This window comes from Meleagris gallopavo, chromosome 1, assembly GCF_905368555.1.
Source record: "Meleagris gallopavo chromosome 1, MGAL_WU_HG_1.1, whole genome shotgun sequence".
NCBI classification, from domain to species: Eukaryota; Metazoa; Chordata; class Aves; order Galliformes; family Phasianidae; genus Meleagris; species Meleagris gallopavo.
In genome coordinates, this window is record NC_139404.1 from 71398027 (window position 1) to 71422221 (window position 24195).

At 43.0% G+C, this 24195-nt stretch overlaps 1 long non-coding RNA gene across 3 annotated transcripts in view; it reads left to right on the top strand.

Annotated features, from left to right (window-relative positions):
* Window positions 1-24195, top strand: part of LOC146545403 (uncharacterized) — a 53137-nt gene that overhangs the window by 18793 nt on the left and 10149 nt on the right. Inside the window, exons 2-4 of one of the 3 annotated variants that reach the window (XR_014885764.1) lie at window positions 6444-6554; window positions 10390-10527; window positions 14916-15025. The exons of 1 other annotated variant lie outside the window; for it this stretch is intronic. This is a non-coding gene — a long non-coding RNA (uncharacterized LOC146545403). The remainder of the gene's footprint in view (window positions 1-6443; window positions 6555-10389; window positions 10528-14915; window positions 15026-24195) is intronic. One more of the 3 variants, XR_014885761.1, reaches the window with a different exon arrangement.

The following is a 24195-nucleotide window of genomic DNA, read 5'->3' on the forward strand; positions in this document are numbered from 1 at the left end:
CCTCCTCACTCTGATAAGCCATGGCATCACAAAGTACTCACCAGGAAATTCCCCATTTAACACTTGCAATAGTGCATGGATTTATATAGTTGCAGAAAATGAATGGCAGATGGCTGTGTCTCAGCAGAAGACCTGTAAGGTTGTTGTAACATAAAAACAGACTGTGAATGGGAGTCACAGCTCTAATTTCTTTCTCCTTTATTACTGGTTGAGAAGGGCAAACCAGCCAACCTTGTGACACAGTGTTCTTGCTGCAGAACTCCCTTCTTGAAGTAACTGCCTATCAGCTGTGGTTTGTTTTGAGCTTTGTGGACCTACTGGTTTTGCTGAGGTGGGCCCCTTAGGAAGAACACTTGCTGTGTGCTGGACATGGTATTTTCAGCCCAGGGGCCTTGACTATCTCACTCCCCCCTCAGATCTAATGAGAACCCAGCCTGGAGAGGCATTCCTGCATTTGTGCCATTGAAATACGTGGGTAGTCCACCTGACTGCAGGGAGGATGTGGCATGTTTAAATACAGGCAGACTGGCCCAAAGAGTGAGCTTTATCTTGTGGGGTGTTGAATGGTGTTGAGTTTTACTACAGCCAGGAGGATTTGAGGGAGGTTAGTGCTCTGATGGGCTGGGCCTCTTTTTCCTGTGGAATTTCCCCTGCTTTCATGCTGTAGGGTTCACTAGAGGGACTTTGGTCAGACCCACTCCACTCCACTGAAATCCATAGGCTTTCGCTGTATCCAGAGCAACGTGATAGGAAATCATGGCCAGGGTCTAAGGGGCAATGGGAAGTCCCTCAGTGATGTGGCTCTGACCCTGAACAGCACCAGTTGTTACAGCGTCCATGAAGAATGCATTTTAATAAGCTAAACCCTTTACATGACTCAGTAATAAATTGTTTATGCAGCATAATTGGGGAAAGAAGAAGAAGACAATTTCTAAGTCTGAAAAGAAAGCCAATTTTTTATTAACAGCCTTATTTAGGCTGGAATTATCATATTAAGTGGTACCGTACTACCGTACCACATAGCTGCTAGGAAATTGCTTCAAAGAAAAAGGGAAACAAGTTGCAGAACCAGAGGTTAGCTGTTCAGCAAGAAGAAGTCATCTTTTCCCACATGGAAGCCCATTGGGTTGCACACCTTTACATCTGCTAACCTTCTGTCCATCTCAATTCACTAGCAGAGAATTAATAATAACAATCCATTGGAATATTTTTGCAGATATTCAACTATTACTTGTATTACTGTTAGCAACCAGTTGTGGAAGGTAGCCTAGAATGTGATCCCATTGCCTAAGGTTGGTATTGCAACTGTGGTTGCTAAAGAGATGTCTGAGAATTAGGCATCCAGCTGTCATTCAGCAGGATTTGTGCCCTCAGCTCTCTGGCTTTGTAGGCTTTAAATATTTCATGTATTATGTAGTGAAGCTGTAACGTTTGAATTCTCTGGAATAAACACTGTCATGGCAAGCAGCAAGGACAGTTATAGCAATGGAAAGTAATTTAATATATCAGCAAAGATAACCTAATATTGTCCACTAGAGACACATGAGACATGAACGTAATATTTTATTGCTATGGAGATTTTTTTTTTTAAAAAGGATATTGGCAGAACTGTTTTCCACTGAAGTCCAGGGACTGTTCTCTGAGACTTGAACAAGATCAACTTTAGCTGAGCTCTGGTTGCTGCTGAAAATTCCAGCAGTGGGACAGCAATTGTATGCATATACATCCAACTGCACACCCTCATAGGGGGACTGCTGCCAGGAAGGCTTTGTTATTCATGAGCTTATCAGCCATGGAGAGTGCCCTCCAAATATAGCTCTGGGGTTACTGAAGGCATTTTTGACCTGACAGAAGTTAATGGGGTTTTTGGCATCACCGTCTGCCAGGCTATGATTCCATCCTTTGTATTAAAACTTATAGGATAGCTTTAACTCTGCAGAAACTTTTATGTTATATGGCAGGATTTCCTCATGCTCTGGAAAAAGAGAGTGATACACAGGATGTTTTCATTCTTGATTTTGGGAAAATAGAACAGCCAGAGCTTGTGTCCTCGTGAAAATAGGACTCATTCAGTGTATCATGTTGTTCCACATGCCTAGTAACACTTCTGTGTTAAGGTCTGACCTAAGCTTATCATTTAAAGATTTTTTTTCTACCTGCGCTCTATTTTTTATTAGGCTGAGTTTGTCTTTTAAGCTCTGCTGCATGTGAATTTTGGAGGGAGAAACAGAAAGATTAAAATTAATGCAGCAGTCAAAAGGGATCCCATGGACAGAGCCATGGTGGGTTGTGTCCTCTTCAGATCAGGAGAAAAGGAACCTAATTCAGCAGTCATTAGTGATGCTGGGAGAAAGTAATGAGTTGGTACCAGATCATCATGCTCTTCACACTGGCACAGAAGAGGATGGTTTGAGAACAGCTATTTTGCTATTGCAACAACAGGGGAAATGCTGAATTTTGTGTATGGTACCAAAAAGAATTCAACTTAGATATGGCTTAGTAAGTGGAGAAAAAAAACAGGGATGAAGAACCTCTGAGTCCCCTGGCAAGGAGGGACGGTTGCGGTGCCCATAGGCAGTGATGATCTTTGGGGATTCCAGATCCTGGAAACTCCAGGGATGGCAAGAGACTCTATCCCTTTGAGGAGATATGAGCCTCCCCTTGTAGGTGAGCTAAAGATAAAGGGGGTTAGCCTAGAGCAACCCCACTGATTTGTTTAAAATCTCTCCCAATCTGAAATTGAATTAGCAGATCTGTCTTTTGTTTTCAATCCTGAGTAGAAACAGCTGGGGTGAAAGGAAAAAGCCAGGGGATGGGAGGTGGGGGTGGGATTGGGGGTGGAGGTAGGGAGGAAGGGAGGTGGAATAAAAAGAAGCTGCATTGGCCTTACTTTTGGGCAAGTGCTTGAAGATCTCTCTTTGCAGGGTGGGGTTTCTGCTTTCCATCTGCATCTGCTGGGCTCCCATCCCTAACTTTCTATTTTTCAATTTGAAAATGTAGGTCAGTGATAGAGCTTAAGTCACACCATGCTAGAATATGTAGGTCAAGCACGCTGTACCCAGAAAAAAAAAAATAGAAAGAAAATAAATTTTACAACTGCTTTCAGCAGGAAAAGGCCACACTGGGAATTGGGCTTTTGAATGGGATATCCTCTCCGGATCCAACTGCCCAGGATCTTGTAGCCAAGAATAACAGGAGGATCAGAGAATGGGAAGGGGGGAAGGGAATGCAGGAGATCTGACCAGCTCATATGACCCTTCATTAGAGACTTATAAAAAGGGCTGGTACGAGCTCATTTTTCATGGGTTTTAATCCCTCCTTCTTCTGATGCTGAGCCAAGAGTTTTCTGGAGAATCTGAGTCACAAGGACTGCAGCTGGAGAGAAAGGATTGATAGCAGTGGCTCTGCAGGCACAGCCAAGTCTGAGAGCTGGGAAGGGAGTGGTGGTGCCACTTGTTTTCAACAACAAAACAGTTTTCTTTTAAGGAAAGGGAAAGAGAGTGGGAGGAACACACCAAAAATATTAGAAAGGGGAACACAGTTCTCATCCTTATGTCACCATTTCTTCTTCTGCTTTTGGGAGCAACTCAGCAGAGGGTTTTTATAAATAGAATTGTGTGTGTGCAGGGGAAGTGTACTTGGTGAATTCATATTATGCTTAGCCAGAGGGAAGTTTGGTTTCCCAGCTTGTATTTTTGCCTGTCTTTTGCTTTATTTGGAAATTCAGAGAAATAAGAGGGGCTTTTTTATTTTTGACTTTATTTTCCTGTTATTACAATAATAAAAAATTAAAGTCTTTATAGAAGGTGCAGTAACGAAAGAGATTTGATGGAGAAGAGAACTTGCCAGCCACAGACAGATGAGCTTCTCCCCTCTTCTCTAGACTTATTGTAGTGTTACAGAGAGAGGGTCTGTGCTGAAGCTTGACCCAAGCCTTGTCCCTGGTGCTGCCAAGTCTGATATCTGAGCAGGAGGAGGGAGGAGCTGGATGGATGCTTGTGCTCTAGCTCAGCGTCAGCTCATTTCCTAGCAGTATGGGCTGGGCTTCTCTTAGGCAGTGGAACATTAAGGCTTCTTGATGTAAAACAGAATGCTCTTTACCAGTTCCAGCTGGGATTTTGTGTCTGTCTGTCAGAAATTTATCTAGTATTTTTCATAGCACATGCTGATGAAGGGCAAGAGGTGCCCATGTCGTGTTACATTCTTCTACCTGCTCTTTCTGTCCAACAGTCTGGAGTTTTATTTTCTACTATCGTTTTCCCAGGGTAGGTGGAAGGCAAAAGCTTCTAATGCCTCATTGGAGTTAGAGAGTTTTCTTCCCAGATTCTCTGATGACATTGGCAAATTTAAGTCTTTGACAGTGTATGGATGGGAGGAACATCTCCTGGAGTGTTAATCAGAACATGTTTCTCCTCAGTCTCACTGTAAACTGATGTGTGCAGCTGTTTTCTTTCTACTCCACTTAAGGGGTCTAATGTTGGATATATCACACTACTGCAAAATGACAGTTAGACACAGGCACAGACCTTTCTAGAGATCTTTGTCTGGTGAGCATTGCTTACAGTAAATGTGCCCCTGGTAGGTATGGCTCTTGTGTTCCCTGCTCATGTTTATTCTACTGTCACCTGAATAAAGGAATACTCTTACTTTAGACAGAAACAGGAAGGCATTAGCTGAAGCTCTGTTTGGGCATTTTCTGATTACTTCATTATTTTCTACCATTTGAAGAAATTTGAATTCATATGGAGGAGGGGATTTAATTGTCTATGCCATTGTAGGTGGTTAAACAGAGTACGCCCCAGGCTGCAGCCTCCTTCAATTCAAGGCAGAGCCTGGGAATACCTGTCAATCCTTCTTGCTACAGCTGGGTACCTGAGATGCAAGGGAACCTTCAGTCCTGCCTTTCAGCTCTGGAGCAGTTCTTACTCTAGATCTTCCTCTCCATTCATGCCTTAATACTGTTGCTGAGTTTTCCCTGTAACGCTCCCAGCTCTGCCCTGCAGCCTTCTTGATACCACTCTCCTGTGCTTTACAGGCTTTTCTTTCTTTGTCATACTCTTTTCACCAGCCATCCCTGTCTTGGGCCCTGCACACAACTTGATGTATGTCACAGAAGCAGAGGCACAGAATCACACAAGGATTGATACTGGAAAGTGCACTTTAGAGCAACTGGAGCTGCTACCTGGTCTTTCCCACTCTTTTGTTGACTTGTAGCTTCCAACACCAAGGATGAAGTAGCATTATTACTGGTCTTAGAGTTTTCAAAATGTTCAGTTGTAACCCTCTAGGGATCCTGAACCAGACCTGTTTCAGTTGCTAAGGCATCTGTGGATGTGGAGCTTATTGATGGATGTCTTTTGACTAGCTGTCCCAAATATCTAGTCTCAAGAGTTCAAGCAGACATCTCACTGTTAGTTGCGTCCTTACGTAACTAAATCCTTTCAAAATGTGGACCCAAACCACTTCTGAAAGTAGGACACAACCACCTAAAGCACTGTGAGATTGTTTACTGGTGGTATTCACTAGGAGTCTGTGACTAAATGAATCTGTCCTAAGATATGCAGACTTTTCTTCTCTTAAATGTCACTCTGAAAGTAATGCCTCCTGTTTATTTCCATGGAAACTACTATTAAAACGAAGAGCACAACAACACTGTTTAGTAGAGCAAATTCTCAGCTATGGAACACTGGCTTTCAGCATAGTCACCACCATTAGCTTTGTGTTTTCACCAGCAACAAACAAGCGCCTGTACTCTGCGCTTATGAAAATCTGCATGGTCATCTGGACTGTAGGTTGTCTTCCATACCACTGTCACCACTGCTGAGCTGCACCACTTACCACCTCACTGTGCTCACAACCACTGTCTCCATAAGTACATTCAGCAAGTGTTGATGAATGTTAATGGGTTCAGTTTAGTCGTATTATTGTGATTAGACGCAGCCCACTGATGTATCCTATCCATCCCCCTCTGCAGAGCCTTTCTGCACTCAGATCAGCAGTCCTGCCCAACATGCAGGTTTCTGCAAACTTACTGAGGATGCACTCAATCATTCACTGTTAAACAAAGATGCCCCAGTAGTGGGCCCTGGGGAGAGCCAGAGGTGACCAGCCACCAATTGGATTGAACTGCATTCGCTGTGACACTTTCAGCCTGGCCACTCAGGCAGTTCTTTGCCCAGTAAACTGTAGACTTGTCCAAGCTGTGAGCAGTCAGTGTCTCCTAGAGAAGGCTGTGGGAAATAGTGTCAAAGACTTCACTGAAAAAGGTAGGTGACATAGAATAGAATGTCCTGACTAGGAAGGGACCAATAAGGATCACTGAGTCCAACACCTGGCTCCACACAGAGCCAAGTAAAATTCAAACTATATTGGTGGAGACTGTTGTCCAAATGCTTCTTGAATTCTGACAGGAACCTTTTCATAATATCCAACTGTTCCCTCAGGTCCTGAGGGATTCTTACATGGAAGGTGCACAACCATATTGGTGACTGTCCTCCATCACTTGACCACTATGTACCTCAAGCAACAAGAAAGTGCTCAGCACTTAACATCAGGTAAAATGAAAGAGAGATGTTTTCTGTTTCCTGTGCTGTGACTAAACTGCAAACAGTGTGCCAAGAAATTTACAGATTCTTGTATAACTAAGGAAAACTAAGCTGGTTGTGTTGGTGAATCTGTTGATGGATTACTGTGCCTGTGCTACCATGGCATCAGAGGGTCGCAATGCACCCCCTTTTCCTGGATGCTTCCAGTGTTTTGCTTTTGTGCCTCGTACAGATGTAGGAGTGCAAGAGATTAATTTTTGCACCATTGTCTCAAAGCTTGCTGAGGAACACTGATGGACAAGTCATCAATGATGGCAAAGGTTGAGAAATCCTCTGTCTGAGGGACACAGATGGACAAATCCAGGCAAGTCCTGGTCAAAGTTGGCAAAATCTTTTGTCTGAAGATTTGCAGGCCAGGGAGAACAAGGAAGAGATAAGCCACAGCTTAGGGAAGCAATCTTTTGTGTGGGCTTATCTCAAGGAAGATGGCCATCTCAGGAGGTACTGCACATGACTCTTACCCAAGCGCCTAGGAATGCCATGTTGGCAGAAGAAGAAGGATAAAGAAGGGACCAACAAACATGAGGATTGGTGTCTGACATCAGATGCCTCACAACATGATGCCTGCCTGCTGATGAACTCTCCTGGGCCTGCTACCTGAGACCTGACTCTTCCTCCTGGACTTGTTCTGTTGCTGTACCTGCTTGCTGCCTAAGGCTGGCCACTCTGCTGCTGCTCTCCCCCTGTGCTTTTGCCTCGGACCATTGGAACAGCGTGCAATGGGATACTGCTGATGACTATCCTTGCTTTATGTAATTCTTGCTTCTTTCCTATCTTTTCTATTGCCCACTTTCCCTTCCCCATCACCCTAATTCGTAATTGTTTCTGGCCTCCCCTTCCCCATCTCCCTGATTGATAAAGATTTGTAATAAACTGATCAGACCAACATTTGAACTGTTGTATCTTAATCTCACATTGGGTATACATATATCAAAGAACCTCCTCTCCCTTCTATAAGTTGGCGTGAGACAAGGAGGTAATACCAATTACCAAATTTTCCACTGGACAAACTGGGGCAGGTGTCTCCTCTCATATCCTCCTGCTTCGTAGTGTCTTTTCTCTCTTTATGACCTGCTGGTTTTGGAAAGGTCGCTCAGCAAATAAAATCTTTAGAGAACGGCTTGTTGGTTCTTTGGGTTAAATTCACTGCGCACAGAATGATTTGTGCTGCATGATGCTCTAATACCCCTCTTCCGTGAGCAGGGACACCTTTCACTAGATGAGGTTTCTCCAGTGCCCCATCCAACCACTTCCACTGCTAGGGCATCCACAGCTTCTCAGGGCAGCCCGTTCCACTGTTTCACCACTCCCATAGTGAAGGAGTTCTTCCTTGCACCTAATCTAAATTTACCTTCTTTCAGTTTAAATTGTCCCCCCTTCCACTACAGGCCCTGAGGAAAAGTCTCTGTCTTTCTTATAAGCTTCTTTTATGTATCAAAATGCTGCAATAAAGAATTCCCACAACCCCGCCATGATTCAGAGAGAAACAGTTAGAGACCTACTACTCCACCTGGACTGTCACAGGACCATGGGGCCAGATGGAGTCCACCTAAGGGTGCTAGTGGGAGTTAGTAGAGGTGATTACCAAGCTACTTTCCATCATCTGCCAGTGTTCCTGGTCAACCAGAGAGGTCTCTAAGGATTGGAGGCTTGCCAATGTGGCTCACATATACGAGAAGGATCATAGGGAGGATCTAAAGAGCTACAGGCCTGCCAGCCTGACCTCAGTTCCAGAAAAGGTTATGGAGCAGATCATCTTGAGTGAGATCACATGGCATGTGCCATGTAGACAACTGGGGGATCAGATCCAGCCAGCATAGGTTCATGAAAAGCAGGTCCTGCTTGACCACCCTGATCTTCTACGATCAAGTGACCCACCTGGTGGATGAGGGAAAGATTGTTGATGTGGTCTACCTAGACTTCAGCAAGGCTTTTGACACTGTCTCCCACAGTACCGTCCTGCAGAAGCTGGCAGCCCATGGCTTGGGCAGGAACACTCCTTGCTGGGTATGGAACTGGCAGCAAGACCAAACTTAGAATGGTGGTGAATGAAATTAAATCCAGCTGGTGACTGGTCACAAGTGGTGTTCTCCAAGGGTAGGTACTGGGGCCTGTGCTATTTGATATCTTTATTGATGACCTGGATAAGGGCATTGAGTTCACCCTCAGTAAGTTTGCAGATTACATCAAGCTGGTAGGAAGCGCTGGTCTGCCTGAGAGTAGAAAGGCCCTGTGTTCAGCCAAAATCAGTCAAGACTGAATACCCTGAGGAGACTAGGCACCAGTTCCATGCCTGAGCACCCTCATAGGGACAGTCTTTTCCTTTTGCCCAGCTGGGAGTTGTCCAGGCTGCAGTGTGGGCCTGATGCCTTTCATTCTCCTACCACCAAGCATCTTTGAGAAAAGCCAGGCCTCATTTTCTTCTGTGCTCCTAGCAGCAGCTGTTGATAACACTCAAAACCCCCTCTGACATCTTTCCTTAATGCTGATCAAAGACAGCTCCCTCAGCCTGCCCTGGGATGCCAGGTGCCCTGGCCCCTCCCCAGACCTATGGCCCTGGGCTGGATGATCACCCCACATGACAAGGTCTTTCTCATACTGAGGAGACCAAGAGGAGACACTGGAATTCATATGCAGACTCTCAAGTTCCAAAACAACAGAGGAACATTTATTGTTTTGATTATTTTTATGGGTTTGGGTTTTTCTATTCTATTCTATTCTATTCTATTCTATTCTATTCTATTCTATTCTATTCTATTCTATTCTATTCTATTCTATTCTAATTTCTTTTTTATTATTATTATTAAATATTTATTGTCCAATCTTGAAAAAAAGTCCTGAACCTCTGTAACATCTTTGACAGCTCCTCATGGCCCCAGGAGCTCAAATCCCTCTGCCAGCACTGCAGTTCAGAGGCTGCCAGACCCTGCCCTTCCTTCTTCCTCTTGATGAATCTTGGTGATGGACGGTTTGGGGATGGGAAGGATGGGTTCATCTACTGCCATACCACCAACATCTGCCTCTGCTGTCACTGGCGAACATAATAAAATAGGAGGCATTACTTTTGGAGCCGGCCTCATAAAATGCATATTGTAGTTAGTGTATATAAGTGACAAAACTTATGTTAATTTGCAATATTTTGTATTAAAACATTTTTTAAAAAGGAGTGAATGCATAAAACTAATGGGATATTTATCCTTGTTTTGGTGAAACTAATGCCTCAGTCTTGTTTGATGTAAGTGGCTGCAATTCTCAGTGAGAACTCAAGGTGCTTGTTAGAGATTTTTGATGAAATTTTACTCTTCCTGTGTATCACCCTTGAAAACAGTTTTTCACAAACGTACATACTGCCAAAAAGTGACGATATAGATAAGGCATGATTGTGAGGCAAGGGATATTTCTCTCTGCTAAGAGAAAGTCTGGTAGGGAGACATGATCGTATTTTTGAGTTGCATATCTGATTGCAACTTTAGATTCCATTTGAAAATTTAGAGATAATGTTATGTCTGAAAATGGAGTTACAAAGATTCCAAAAAATAGATGATTTTTTCAGCAAACTTGAAACCTATTCTCAGATTCCTTTATCAAAACAGAAAGCAGAGATGCATATTTTTCACTGTTCATAAGACTGTGTTTAGCCAATGTATCAAAATGCATAAATGCATAACTGCAAATGCATAAAATCACTTACCTTAATTTGAGTTAGCACTGCACTGTGCCCATGTCCTGGTTTCAGCCCAGGCAGCACCAGTCACATACTGATGTTTGGTTATTGCAATGATAGGTGCATTCCTGGGGCTGGGCCAGGCCACTTGATGGTGAAGAGCTGCTGCATTGATGGTGCGGGACAGGAAGTAGCTGCAAGACAGACTGGGCCAGGTTGGACATGCCTATCCAAGTTTTTTATGAACTTCAGTGTAAGGTAATCATGTGCTTTTAATTAACTACAAATATACATAGGTGTTGACAAGCTTGGAGCCAACTCACTTACCATAATTAATGAAATTGGTCAGAAGAATCATGGTCAAACCAGAACATACAACAATGAAGAAGTCTTTCACATTTGTTTCATACAAAGGTAGAAGAGTCCTACAATGCAAAGCTGTGGAGAATCAAGTTGACTTGATTCTCCTGCATTTCTCTACGTCAGATTTTTCAGGTGTCTTTAAGAGCAAAGAGGAAATACCATAAGATCGTGTGGCAGGGGATATTCGATGCCTCCAGCTGTATGATACAGTGATTCAGGAGTGGGCAGACAGGAAGCTTGCCTTCTGGTATGGCTTGCCATCACCATCTACATTGCATACATGGGATAATAGTATGGAAAGTCCCTGTTCTGCCTAAATACACGAGGAATGTCCCTGGCTGTTGGGGAGTGTGTGCCAATGTGTGAATGTCAGTGTCTGAAATACTACATGCTGAACCTAACTGCTTATCCTTGCAGTATACTAAATTCTGATTTACTCTACCATTAAAATGTGAAAAATTGGTTTGAGCTTGATCATCTAAAGGCTGAAAAATTTAAGAAAACAGTAATTGTGGCCAGCCTGAAAACATGATGATACAAACTTTCATATATCATTCCACTGTTTATAATGCAAGTTTCCTGCTTACTGGTGCAAATAGCTGTAACCTCTTTGAGTTTAAAACCAGCATTTAGTAGGGTTTAGATCAAAGCTCTGATATTTTACACCAAGTACTGAGGTAAATGGAAAAGTGGTAACTTTTTCCCAAATGCCCAAGAAATTCAAATTTGATTGGAGTTCTAAACAAAGCTCTGGGCTGATTTGACATAAACTAGGTTTGCTTAAATGGCCTAAGCATCAAGTGCTTCACAGCCTGGAGTGCATTTGGAACTGCACATGCTGGCAGATCACCAGCAAATGTGACAGCTGCTCTCACCAGTCCAAGGAAGGTCTAATAGAAAGACCAAGTCTTTTTTGTTTTGTTTTGTTTTGTTTTGTTTTGTTTCTTGGTACAGAGGAAAATTCAAAATAAGACTTTTCCCTCAATGCAGCAGCATGCAGCCTTCCTCTCTCACTAGCCAGGCAAACCCCTTTTCTTAAAAGTCTGCTGAAACTCTCAGATAGACCTTAAATCTTAACTCTTTCCTAACTGATTGATGAAAAGAGTGAATGAGCTTGTCTGGAAGATATCTACCCAGCTGCTGGCCATGGAACAGGGCTGCAAAGTAAGTGAAAATGACTTGAAGCATCCCCCATGGATTCCATGTGCATTTCTGTTCCGGGGTAAAGTCTCTTCATGTTATTGTCATGAAATCAGTAGGTATGCTAAGTATTTATTAGCAGCCACCTTAAACAATTTTTTCCTTTGTAAGGAAACAATATTGAAACCTCCATAATCTAATATTTATTAAGAGTATGAAAATTAGCTTAAAATGTCCACCGGCAAGTGGTTGAGAGTATAGGTAATAGAGTAATGAATAGAGAGTTCCCTGCAAACCAGATCTTCTGTGGAAATGAGCTCAGGCTATTATGGGTCAGATGGGTGAGATGAGAGGCTGCTGTCCTCTAGGAAACAGATTAACTCAGTTTCAGAGAGAGTGCGACAGAATGACCCAGCAAAGGTTTTAGTGCCCGGGGAAACTGGGAGCAGGATGTGGAACCTAGGTATGAAGAAGGTCTTTGAACAGGACCTCAGCTGTCCTCTGCCTGCAGAAGATCTGGAGCTTTGGTATGTTGTGTAAATTTACTAACTGGCAGGTTGTTTTTGGATTACCCTCCTCTTTGCACTTATATGCAGCATAATTTGTAATGTATGAGGCCTGCTCCAAAAGTAATGTCTCCTATTTTATTATGTTGGCCAGTGACAGCAGAGGCAGATGTTGGTGGTATGGCAGTAGATGCTGAACCTTCACACCAATATTCCATTTCATTTTGTTGCCATGTGACAGATGGCAGCAGAGGAGCAGTCTGACAAAATGGCATCTGACATGGAAGTCCATCTGAAGCAAAGGTGTGTGATTGAATTCCTCCGTGCAGAAAAAAATGGCACCCACTGACATTCATTGACGCTTGCTGTATATTTATGGAGACCAAATGATTGATGTGAGCACAGTGAAGGGGTGGGTGGTGTTTCAGCAGTGGCAAAGGTGAAAGACAAGCCACATTCCGGATGGCCGTGCATAGCTGTCACATCACACATGAAGAGTGTCTTGGTCAGCTTATCTGTGCAAATTGGCTGATGGTGGTGACTGTACTGAAAGCCAGCATTTTGTAGCAGAGAATGTGCTCTGTTGTATAATGTCAAGGTGCTCTTTGCATCTGTTATAGTTTCAGTGGAAATAAATAGGAGACATTACTTTCAGAGCAACCTATGTACTTGGACTAGGGTTCCCAAGCAACCAGAAGTTTTGCCTCAGCAAAAGCAACACAGTTCAGGTCTTTGTTTAAGTAAATATATAGGGGAACTTTGAGGATTAGCTGTAGCAGGCATTTCGGAGATGAGGAATTTTCTCTGTTAGGAAGATAATATCTAAATGATCTAATTATAGCTACAGTTCAGTATACAAGATACAAGGGAAATCCCCACAGTTTCTCTTTAGTAACTGCTGCCTCTAAGCTGTAGCATCTGAACAATGAGCTCCTTGCTAATTTGTGTTTACTACAAGATTGTCAAGCTTCAGACTTCCCTGTTGCTAAAAAAAAATCCTCCCTTGCTGACCCATCCCTTGTCTGTCTCATACTGAGAAAAAACTGCACTGGGAGCAGACGTTGTACCTCAAACTGAAGTGAGCCATTTCCCTGAGCATACACTGGTGGTCTTGGAAAGAAGAGATCTCGTAAATACCAATAATTTTGATCACCCAGTTGACGTGCTGGAAGTCTACAGTGCTTCCTGGGGCATCAGACCATATCTATGTATATATATATATACAGCAACCCATTCAGAGCTCTTGTTCAGCTTTTCTTGCTCATCTTGTCTGAAAAGTTAATACTCTTCTTTCTGTTACTACTCCTGTTCTGTTGATACCATGACACTGGAAGTAGAGTGAGCACTGCAGGACCGGGATGTGGTCTTCACACATGGTATGTGTATAGGAAGTGTGGTACATATGGAAAGTAATTAAAGCAGAATTTGCTGTTGTCATCTAATGGGATGAAACGGATTCCTGGTTAACCAGGTTCTCAGCAATAATTCTGATGCAAATGAGAACATCCATTTAAAAAACAATGCTAGTCTTCTGAAGAATCACTCATTCAAACACAACTTGAGAAAGTTGTGAAAAGAATTAATAGTGTGCTGGACTAGCTAAAAAAACAAATTTCATGTGTTTTCACCTGTATAAACCTTTTCAGGAGCTTTAAATGATATGGATTTATTTATTTCCCCAGCTGGAATGTTTTCATGGACTAAGTTACAAAACTGGTGAAGAAATGCCAAACCTCCACAAGATTTAAGAAATCAATCATAAATACAACTCAGGTTCTTAGAACTGAGATTTTGATCTACATTTATCCACCATCATGTCCTGGATGAAAACATCCTTAACTGCTCTGCAAATACAGTTGTCTGCCCAGTTGTCAAAAATATTCTCTTTTTCCACATGGAACACTTAACCAGTTGAAATCTGAGGACTTTAGACTCTTAGCTTGATTGGAACAGTTATTGACTGCACATAAGCTTGTAATTTGTGTGGCACATATCCAGTAAGTCAGTGTGTCAGATGTGCTCTGAAAGTGCTGCTTACAGCATGTGCATTCATATATCCCAGCAGAAATGTCCAAAAACTCAAAAAGTTCTTGCCTTAGTTTGAACTGCTCAATGCTTATCTGCTATCTGAGCTTGGGCAAATCCCAAAAGGAAGCAGAATGGCTTGCAAAATACAGTATACCTGGTTTCCAAGGCCCATTACCAGTAGGAGCCTCCCCCAGAAGCCCAATGATCCATAGAAACATTGAATTGTTTGAGTTGGAAGGCCTTTAAAGGTCATCAAGTCCAACTCCCCTGCAATGAACAAGGACATCTACAGTTAAGACAAGACTGCTCAGAAGCCAACCCAGCCTGACGTTAAATGTCACTAGGGATGGGGCATCCACCATTTCTCTTGGCAACCTGTTTCAATGCTTCACTACCCTTATTGTTAAAAACATCTTCCTTATATCTAGTCTAAATCTCCCCTCTTTCAGTTTGGAGACATTTGCCTTTGTTCTTTCACAACAGACCCTGCGAAAGAGTCTGTCTCCTTCTTTCTTACAGCTCACCTTTAGAAAGGCTGCTTATCAGGTCTCCCCAGAGCTTTCTCTTCTCCAGGATGAACAGCCCCATCTCTCTCATCTGTCTTCATAGGGAAGGTGTTCCACCACTTGGATCATTTTTGTGGCCCTCCTCTGGACACACTTCAAGAGGTTCATGTCTCTCCTATACTGAGGACTCCACATCTGGATGCAGTACTTCAGGTGAGGTCTCACCAGTCCAGGGTAGAAGGGTAGAATCACCTCCCTAGACCTGCTGACCATGTTTCTTTTGAAGCATCTCAGGATACGATTGCCTTTTTGGTCTCTGAGGGCACACTGCTGGCTCACATTCAGCTTGCCATCCACCAATATCCCCAAATCCTGTTTTTGAACCTTCTATCTTCCAGCTTGTATTGATAGCAGGGGTTGCTGCAACCCAGATGCAGGACCTTTTTACTTGGCTTTGTTGTCCCTCATGAGGTTCTTCTGGATCCACTGAAAGAGCCTATCTGGGTGGTATTCCATCCCATGAGCATGTTGGCTGTACCACACAGCTTGGTGTCATCCACATACTGCCTCAGCAGGTGCACTTGATCCCAATATTGATGTCATTGATGAAGGTATTAAAGAGCAGTGGTCCCAGTACTGACACTTGAGAGACAACATTTGTCACTGATCCCCATCTGGACATTAACCCATTGACCGCCACTCCTTGGGTATGGTCTTGCAACCAGTTCCTTGTTTCCACCAAACTGTCCACCCAACAAAGCCATATCTTTCTGATTTGGAGAAAACAATATTATGTACCATGTCAAAGGCCTTACTGAATTCCAGATAGATTACATCAGTGGCTCTTCCCTTGTCCACTGATGCAGTTACTCTATCATAGGCCACTAAGTTGGTCAGGTGGGACTTGCCCTTGATGAAGCCATGTTTGTTGTGTCATATCATGTCCTTCTCTTCCATGTGCCTTAGCACAGCTTCCAAGATTCTACGATCTTTGTTGGCACAAAGGTGAGGCTATATATTGGTAGATTCCTGAATCGTCCTTTCTATTGTTAAAAATGATGTGATTTTTTTTTTTTCCAGTCACAAAGGACTTCACCTGACTGGCATGACTTTTCAAGTATCATAGGTACTTGTATCATCCAGTTCCCTCAGGACTCTGGGATGCATCTCATTGTGACTTAGGGATGTTCAGGTCCCTCAGATGGTTGTGAACCTGATCTTCACTTACAGATCTTCTGACTGAACCACTGGAGGAGTGTGTGAAGAGCTTTTGCCACTGAAAAATGAGGAAAAGATTTGCTGAGTACCTCACCCTTCTTCCTGTCTGTTGTTACCAGCCTGCTTATATTGCTCACTAGGGGAATTACTCCTTCTTAGATTTTCCTCTTCTGGTTGATGAACCTGTAGAAGCCTTTCTTGTTCTTCTTTGCACCCTTTTCCAAGCCTAGTTCCAGCTGGGCCTTGGCCTTCCTGAACCTATCCCCACACAACCTAGCAGCATGCCTATATCTGCTCCTGCTTTCATTGCCTGTGAATTTTCTTCTTGCTCTTCACTTTGAGCAGTAGGTCCCAGTTCAGCCATGCTAGTCTCTTGCCTTCCTTTCCTGATTTCCTGCACCTGCAGTGGAGAGCTTTTTACCCCAAACGTGCCCTCAGTACAGAGAAACATGAATTTTCAAAAGGACATATGCTAGAAAAATGGCATGTGCACCAGAGGATTCTGCTCCCATGGAGCATATGACCGTATTAGGGTTTTATACTTCAATTGGATTTGTATCTCTGTTGGATGTAAAGATTGCACGACCCGTTTAGTATCCAAGCAAACACAAGAGGTAACGGTATAAGCCCCACCTGGCCAGATTCAATATTCAATGCATATGTGAATAATGGCATTATTGTGCCAGGAAGGCTTTACAATGGAAATTTGAGGCAGTTACAGGTGATTTGAAATCAAAGAAAAGTCTCTTTACTCAGTGAGCTTACTAAAACATAGTTGCAATTCAGTATAAGCTGATGACCAGTTCTTTTAGATAAGCAGCCATCTGTCATGAACCATGTGTGACTTGTGGTTTGCTCAGCATTGTGCAGCATGTGCTGTGTGAGGAGAAGTGGAAAAGGGGACCCAATGAGTCACTTGTGCCCACTGTGGAAAGGATGTGATGAGACCTGTTTGTTGCAGGACTCCTTGTAAAGCACACGTACAACAGACCTTTGTGCCTTTGAATGACTAGCTGTATACGGGTGACTACCTCAGGACTGTACTTTGCTCCTGTTACCATCAACCCAGTGCAGAACAGAAGCTTAAAACCTGAATCACGTGCAGGGAGGTAACAGAGCCAGAGTCCAGTCCTGTATGAACAGGTCAAGATAAAGAGTCGGTATCTACACTGGGAATTCCACTGGTAGAAATGATCTCACTTGTCTGTATTTGAAATTTGCTCTAGTGCAATGCAGCTGCAGTGGACTAGGGTGAGGCAAGCCTTTGTAGGCAAGAGCAGGAAGGCCTAGTTACTAGGGCACTGGGGCTGAGGAGTCACTGGGTGACCTTGGACAAGTCACTTAGACATTCCAGTTTCTGTTCCCTGTGAGTTAGTGGGTAAACAGGGCTGCCTCGCCTCACAGTGGATGGGATAAACAGAAATGGTGAGGTATTCTAAGTCAGTGTGAGCAGCACAGCATCCAATAGCAAGGCCTAAAATCTAGTTGCCACACAAGCCTCAAGTGCATCACAGCATTTAGCGTTCTTGCAGTGCTTAATTTTTTGGTATGAATTTCAGATGACATACCAAACATCTCTGACATTAAAACGCCCTGAGTATTTCTGGGAGTTAGTTATTAGTCCCACTGTATTATGAAGTAGGGAAGTGACTTCCCAAAGAAACAACCTAGATAGGAAGGTCAGGCTCAGGCATTTTGTGAAGGACAACAGAACTACTCACCTTTAGGACTTCACTTCAGGGCTCTCTCTGCCTGACATCTAGATATTGTTATTAACCCCAAGGTTTTCACACATGAGCTCCCTCACCAAGTGTGAAGACCTTCATCCCTGGCTGATCCAGAGAAATCAAGTCATTCCTTTTGCTTGCATATATCCTACTTATATGGAGGATGAAGGCTTTATTACTGAAATCCTTGTTTTCTTGCACTGTGCAGGAAAGCAGGTATATTACTTCACAAAATGTTAAAAAAAAAAAAAGACTTAATGTATTGTACCAAGAAGAACCATATGCCAACAAAAATGGGCAGAAAAAAGTAGATTGTATCTTCATCCTAGACTATGGCCTCTCAGGGAGGAAGCAGTGGGGTGGTGAGGGGAGCAGCAGTGTATTTACCATGGTGTGCACCAGGCAGGCCCTGACCAGATACTCCTCACTAACAGGTCTCTCCAGGGCTGCAGTTACACAATATGTCACAAGGAGGAAAAAAACAGAAGTGTTTTTATATCTTCTTAGCCATCTGCACTTCCTCCATTTGGATCAGAACTGCAAACAAAAATATCAGAAGCATCATCTTGGCTGTATTTTTAGTAAACAGCAAGAGTCTCATGTGAATTTGTTCCTCCTTCACATCGTTGTTGTCCTTGTCACTGTTCTCTGTGCATACAGTAGATATTATCAAACTGTCTGATACTTTTCTGAGAACCTCCATTTGAGTTTCGGGACAGAGTAATTTGACTGTAATACTGCAGGCCTAAGGCTGACCAAAGAGACAATTGCTCCTTAGGTCAAGGGAATGATTTTCCCCTCGTGTGTTAAGCGCTTCTCCAGGTTAGGATTCCTGGACTTCCAGGAACTGCCTTTGCAGTTGGGTCATGAGTGGCTCAATACACAATAGCTGTCAAGGGATAATAAGGACATTCACAAGGGAATACAGGAAAAAAAATAGAAAGTGAAGAGTAAGGAAAAGGTTTCAGAATTATTAAAAAATAGACGTATGCATTCCTCAGCACATTGCAAATCTGGATGGCAAGATCCTTCTGCTATTGTTTGGGGAGAAATGGGGACAGGTGTGGAAAATATATTGGAAAATGTATTTTCATTCCATTCTTAGGTGTGGCTTAAGAGGAAACCACTGTAGACTTATCTGACGATCTTCAAGAGCATTTCTCCTGACATCTGTGTTCAGAAATCTCAGCTGAGTTCTCCCTTCTGCTGCATGGAAGGGAAAAGCCTGCTGGTACTTCAGGAATACAGACAGTATTGGTCCATGTCTCTTCTCTGGTTTCTTGAATCACTTTATTTTAGTTGGAACTGCCACTTAAACAGCCTCTCCAATTCTGTAATAATGCATGTACACACAGCCCTGTCATTCCTGCAGCAGAGGGTGACTGAAGAAGCAGCACTGATGCATTATAAGGCAGGGGCTCATCTCTGCACCAGCTTTGAAGTGGAAACTTCACTTTCCTGGCCTTCATTTTTCCTGTTATTTTTCCCCTTTGTTCCCCCAGTTCAGAGTGACACCTAGTGTCAGGGACCCCAAGAAACAATGGGGAGAAACTTCATTTGTGCTTCCATGGGACCCGAGGTGACAGCTGAGATAGTTTCTATCTGTGGCAATGTGCAGAGCTCTGTTACAAGCTCCTGAAGACAGCTCTCCATGGGGCTTTTCTCCTTTTCTCCTCTCTAATGTCACAGGCACATCCTTTACTTTAAGATGTGCTATGTTTAGACCCAGAAATGGGTCTTAGACTTGGACAGGGCATAGCCTTAGGCTACAGAAAATTGTCAAGGGGGTTCAAAGGAGGACCTTGGCTTGCAACTTGTGGAAGATCTGCGTTTTCCCTTCAGAGGCCTGATCCAGCTCCTTCTGAAATTGATGCAAAGCTTTCAGTGGTTTTAAACGTGACTCAGACTAGTACTTAATAGAACCAGATTTCTTCTCCCTTTTTATAGAATGGTTTGGGTTGGAAGGGCTTTTAGATAATCTACTTCCAAACCCCTTTCTATAGGCAAGGACACCTCCCACTAGACCAGGTTGCTCAAAATCCCATCCAGCCTGGCCTTGAACACCTCCAGGATGGGAGAATTCACAGCATTTCTGGGCAACCTGTTCCAGTGTCTCACCACACTCCCAGTAAATAATTTCTTCCTAATATCTAGTCTAAATCTACTCTCTTCCAGTTTAAAACCATTTCCTCTCATGCTGTTGCTACATGCCCTTATAAAAATTTCCAGATTTCCTGTATGCCCCCTTCAGGTACTGGAAGGCTGCCATAAGGTCCTCCCAGAGCCTTCTCTTCTCCGGACTGAAGAGCTCCAAATCTCTCAGCCTGTCCTTGTAGGAGAGGTGCACCAATTCTCTGATCAACTTCATGGCCCTCTGGATCTGCTGCAACATTTTGGTGTCCTTGTGTTGGAAGCCCCAGAACTGGAAGCAGTGCTCCAGGTGAGGTCTCACCAGTGCAGAGTAGAGGGGCAGAATCACCTGCCTCCACCTGCTAGTCATGCTTCTCTTGATGCAACCCAGGATACAGCTGGGCTTCCCAGCTGCAAGCATACATTACCTGCTCATGTTGAGTCTTTCATCAGCTAGCACCCCCAAATCCTTCTCCTCAGAACTGCTTTCAAGACATTCTCTGCCCAACCTGTATTTGTGCTTGGGATTGCCCTGATCCAAGTGCAGGACCTTGCACTTGGCCTTGCTGAACTTCATGAAGTGGGCATGGGCCCACCTCTCAAGCTAGTCCAGGTCCCTCTGGATAGCATCCCTTCCCTCTAGCGTGCCAAATGCACCACTCAGCTTGGGGTCATCTGCAAACTTGCTTGGTCCCACTGTCTAAGTTGCCTACAGAGATGTTAAATAGCACTGGTCACAACCCCGATCCCTGACGAACATCATTTGTCGCCTGTCTCATATACATGGTCTTTGATCTATTGATCCGTCTTAGTGCAACCATCCAGCCAATTCCTTATCTTGTGAGTGGTTCATCAATCAAATCTATTTTTTCTCCAATTTAGCGACCAGGATGTCATGCAGGACAGTGTCAAATGCTCTGCACAAGTCCAGGTAGATGATGTCTTGCTTTATCCACTGACACTGTAACTCCATCATAGAAGGCCACCAAGTTTGTCAGGCATGACTTGCCCCTGGGGAAACCACATTGGTTACCACCAATCACGTCATCTTTATTTTCCACATGCCTTAGTAGGGCCTTCATCCAGAGATGAAGGCCCTACTCCATGATCTTGCCAGGTGCAGAGGTGACACTGATTGGCTTGTAGTTCCTGGATCTTCTTTTTTTCCATTCTTGAACGTGGGATTATGTTTCCCCTTATCCAGTCAGTGGGAACTTCACCAGACTGCCATGATCTTTTAAATATGGTAGATTTATTTGTCATTTTCAACATTATGTTCTCTAGGCCAGAGTGTTTCTTGGTTTCTTGCATTAGTTTTCTGTCATTAGAAAATATTTAGTACTGTGTTACATGAGCACCTTCAAGGGGTATTGCCAGCATCAAGCTAGCAATCAATCACAAGACCTCTGCTCTCAACTTCTGGCTCTTCACAAAGCTTGACAAATCTAAATTGTTTCAAGTCACATTCTGCCACATCTTTTCTTACTGTTTTCTCATCCTATTATTCATAGTAAAGCACATCTGGACTTGTATAATGAAGGCAGTCTAAGAATCTTTATAAACAGCTACATTTTATCATCCTACTGTTAATGCCCCCTAATTCAGACTGACAATGCATGGCAAAGCATAGATTCCAGTAATATAGATAGACAAAAATGGATTAGCTTATTTTTCTCCTTTTTTTTTTTTTCTTTTTTCTTTTTTTTCCATTTATCATAGTTTTGTAGGGACATAGGTTTTGTAGATGACATGGCTCCTGACATGCAGGCATAAGTTGATTTACATTCTGGTTCTGAGTTCCTGAGCTTTGACCTACAAGGCTTAAGAAATGAGAGTGATATTTGGTCCCGATGAGGTCAGTGAGGGTTTATGTTTTGCCAATTGCATTTTTTAAATCCTGTGTTTTAACAATAAACTGATTTTCCAAGTTTACATTTATCCCCCCAAATCACTTTAGTGACTTAGTGAGTTGGGGTGGAAGGAGGTGGTGGAGATGCTTTAATTTAATACAGATTTGTGTTCTGTTTGTTTTTTATCAGATTCACTATGAAATGGTACAGACAAGATATCTTACAATATCTGGGTTTTCTTTCATTACTCGTGTTTTACATTCACATAAAAAGGGATTTCATACCAAGTAGGTCATGTTTATGTGCACTGAAAAATTAACTGAGTAGTCAATCTGCACATAAATAAAGTGTGTGCCCATGACACAAATTAAAAACAAATCCCAAATGCTTTGGATCTTATCTTGGTGTCTCCTTTTGGTATGACTACCAAAGTATGAAAGTTTTTAAAAACATGCTAGATTTTCCATATATGTGGTTATATTTCTGGTTTCTCTCTGCAAGCCTTACTGTCTAAATAGATAGGTAAGGGGTGCTGAATGGGGGTCATAGGGGCCCACCTGGAAACTGAGTGGTCTCTGGTATGGTCAGCCTGCTTTTCATGCATTTTACCCCTGGACACAAGGAATTTGAATGGCAATAAAAGTTTTAAGTGTTTAATGAGAGTAAGTAAATAGGTGACCATAATGGCAAAGTAATGGGACAAAAGTTTAAATGTTGTTAGGTTTCCAGCCACTGCCATTTGTTTCTTACAGCACACATCAAGTGGGAGTGAAGAGTCCACCAATCTTCAATTGCCATTAGAATTTACAGCCTATAGTGATTGTTTTTTCTTGGCTGCAAGGCACAAGGCTATGTGAAAGGGTCAGGCAAGTGGATGTCTGAGTATGAGGTCCTGCCTCTACTTGCCTTTATCACCACTGTTGCCCCAGGTCTGAGCATATTGCCTCCATGCCTCTGGCCTGATACCTAGACGAAATGCGGCCCTTCAGCTTGTGCAGAAGCACAAGGGAGAGAAGAGGATATGGAAAAACTGAAGTACAGTAAGGAGCAGATAGTCTGTTACCTCTCTGCTATTGCTGCGTCAGCACCACTTCTCCATGCCAGCAGAAAGCTGGGCAAGTTTCCTCAAACTAGGGCTGTGCAGCTCTGTGTGGGAACAGAGCAGGAGGCAAAATCAGGTGGAAAGAACGCAGGCCAACCCTGTCATAGACTCTATGCTGACCAGTGCATGACTGCTAGTGATGTCAAAATAACAGCCACAAGGCAGAAGGGGTTGTTAGCCAAAAACACTGGCCTCTACTCAGTCTGAATGTGCAGCATGGATATATTTTTAGTGTAACTGTGGGTAAGTATAGAGTGATACATAGAAGAAAAAGCAGTCTTGCCATATGCATGAAGCAGGGGCTTGCCACTATGCAAAGGAACTCAGTCGTGGGTTGTAACACAGTAAACCACTTCAGAGATCCACAGAGCTCACAGCCCATCTCATTTTAGGGTTTTGTAGCAAGCTACTAAGGCATGGGTGTCCAAGCTTATGGCTTGCCTGAGCCACATTTAGTGAATAGAAATTGTTGTAGGCCATATATACATAGGCCACTCCAAAAGTAATATATTTCCATGGAAATGACAACAGATACAAAGAGCACAATAACACTATTTGTTAGAGCAAATTCTTAGCCTCAAAATACTTTTTTCAACGTTGTCACCACCATTAGCTATGCATTTTCACCAGTAATGAACAAGAGCCTGCATACCATGCTCATAACAATATGACCCACTGTCTCTGCTTCTGAAACACACCACCCACCACCTCACTGTGCTCATATTCACTGTTTCATCTCAGTAACAATTAAGAAAGCATCGGTGAATGTCAATAGGTACGATTTTTTCCACATGGAGGAATTCAATAATGTACATTTACTTCAGATGAACTTCCTTCCATGTCAGATGCCATTTTGTCTGATTGCCCCTCTGCTGCCATCTGTCACATGGCAACAAAATGTAACAGGACATTGGTGGGAAGGTTCAGCCTCGACTGCTGTACCAGTATCTGCCTCTGTCATCGCTGGCCAACATAATAAAATAGGAGGCATTATTTTTGGAGCAGCCCTCACAAAATATACAATATCATTAACATATAAGTAACGAAACATTTTAATTTTAGATATTTTTTTCTTAAAGCATTAAAAAAAGGAGTGAGAAAAAAAAGCAGAAAAGTAGTGTGATGTTTGACCTTGTTGTGAAACCAACACATCAGTCTGATTCAATGGCACTGGTTGCAATTCTCAGTGTGAGCCTCAAGGTGTTCATCAGAGATTTCTGATGAAATTTTACAGTCTGTGTACTTCATCCCTAACAACAATTGTTCAAAATGTGTGATCTGCCAAAAAGCAATGATATGAATAAGGTGTGATCATGAAGTGAAGGATTTTTTTCTCTGCTAAGACAGGGATTATGA